Below are 2500 nucleotides of genomic sequence, written 5' to 3' on the forward strand. Positions count from 1 at the left end.
ATATATATATATATATATATATATATATATATATATATATATATATATATATATATATATATATATATACCAAGGCACTTCCCCCAATTTTGGAGGGTAGCCAACATAAAACAAATAAGAAAAATGGGACCTTTCCTCGCTACGCTCCTCCCAGCCTGACGAGGACTCAACTGAGTTCGGCTGGTACTGCTAGGGTGCCACAGCCCACCCTTCCACGTTATCCACCACAGATGAAGCTTCAGAACGCTGAATCCCCTACTGCTGCTACCTCTGCGATCATCCAAGGTGACTGGAGGAAGTAGCAGAGCCTACCGGAACTGCTTCACAATGCCTCGCCATTCATTCCTATTTCTAGCAAGCTCTGTTGCCTCTCTCACACCTATCCTCCTATCACCCATAGCTTTTTTCACTCCATCCATCCACCCAAACCTTGGCCTTCCTCTTGTATTTCTCCCATCAACTCTTGCATTCATCACCTTTAGCAGAAAGCAATTTTCCATTCTCTGAACATGGCCAAACCACCTCTACACATTCATATCCACTCTAGTTTCTAACTCCTTTCCTACACCCGTTCTCACCCTCACTACTTTCTTCCTCGAGATACACCAGCCATGCTCTTCAGACACTTCTTCTCAAACGTGTTAAATTTCTGTATCTCCATCATTTTCATTCCCCATAACTCCGATCCATACATCACAGTTGGAACAATCACTTTCTCACACAGAGCTCTCTATACCAGTGCAGTATCATCCATAAACAACAACTGATTCACGTCCCATTCATGATCATTCTCGTCTACCATTTTCAATCCTCGTCCAAACCCTCGAGCATTCACCTCTCTCACCATTCCATCAACATACAAGTTAAACAACCATGGCGACATCACATATCCCTGTCTCAGCCCCAATCTCACTGGAAACCAATCGCTCACTTCATTTCCTATTCCAACACATGCTTTACTACCTTTGTAGAAACTTTTCACTGCTTGCAACAACCTTCCACTAATTCCATATAACCTCATCACATTCCACATCGCTTTCCTATCAACTCTATCATACGCTTTCTCCAGATCCATAAACGCAACATACACCTCCTCACCTTTTACTAAATATTTCTTGCATATCTGCCTAACTGTAAAAATCTGATTCATACATCCCCTACCTCTTCTAAAGTCACCTTGTAATGCTAAGATTGCATTCTCTGTTTTATCATAAATCCTATCAATCTGTACTCTACCATACACTTTTCCAACCACACTTAATAAACTAAAACCTCTTGAATTACAACACTCATGCACATCTCTCTTACCCTTATATAGTGGTACAATGCAAGCATAAACCCAATCTACTGGTACCATTGACAACATAAAACACATATCAAACAATCTCACCAACTATTCAAGTACAGTCACAACTTCCTTCAACATCTCAGCTCTCACACCATCCATACCAGGAGCATTTCCTATTCTCGTTTCATCTAGTGCTTTCCTCTCTTGGGGGGTAGCCGACATCAAACAAATGAAAAAAATGGGACCTTTCCTCTCTACGCTCCTCCCAGCCTGACGAGGGACTCAACTGAGTTCGGCTGGTACTGCTAGGGTGCCACAGCCCACCTTTCCGCGTTATCCACCACTGATGAAGCTTCAGAACGCTGAATCCCCTACTGCTGCTACCTCTGCGTTTATCCAAGTTGACTGGAGGAAGTAGCAGAGCCTACCAGAACTGCTTCACAATGCCTTGCCATTCATTCCTATTTCTAGCCCGCTCTCTTGCCTCTCTCACACCTATCCTCCTATCACCCATAACTTTTTTCACTCCATCCATCCACCCAAACCTTGGTCTTCCTCTTGTACTTCTCCCATCAACTCTTGCATTCATCACTTTTAGCAGAAAGCCATTTTCCATTCTCTCAACATGGCCAAACCACCTCAACACATTCATATCCACTCTAGTTTCGAACTCCTTTCCTACACCCGTTCTCACCCTCACTACTTTCTTCCTAACCCTATCTACTCGAGATAACCCAGCCATGCTCTTCAGACACTTCTTCTCAAACACATTAAATTTCTGTCTCTCTATCACTCTCATTCCCCACAACTGCGATCCATACATCACAGTCGGTACAATCACTTTCTCATACAGAGCTCTCTATACCAGTACATTATCATCCGCAAACAATAACTGATTTACGTCACATTCATGGTCATTCTCGTCTACCATTTTCAATCCTCATCCAAGCCCTCGAGCATTCACCTCTCTCACCACTCCATCAACATACAAAGTTAAACAACCATGGCAACATTACATATCCCTGTCTCAGCCCCAATCTCCCCGGAAACCAATCGCTCACTTCATTTCCTATCCTAACACACGCTGTACTACCTTTGTAGAAACTTTTCACTACTTGCAACAACCTTCCACCAATTCTATATAACTTCATCACATTCCACATCGCTTTCCTATCAATTCTATCATACGCTTTCTCCAGATCTATAAATGCA

The sequence above is a fragment of the Palaemon carinicauda genome, chromosome 6 (assembly GCF_036898095.1).
Source record: "Palaemon carinicauda isolate YSFRI2023 chromosome 6, ASM3689809v2, whole genome shotgun sequence".
NCBI lineage: Eukaryota > Metazoa > Arthropoda > Malacostraca > Decapoda > Palaemonidae > Palaemon > Palaemon carinicauda.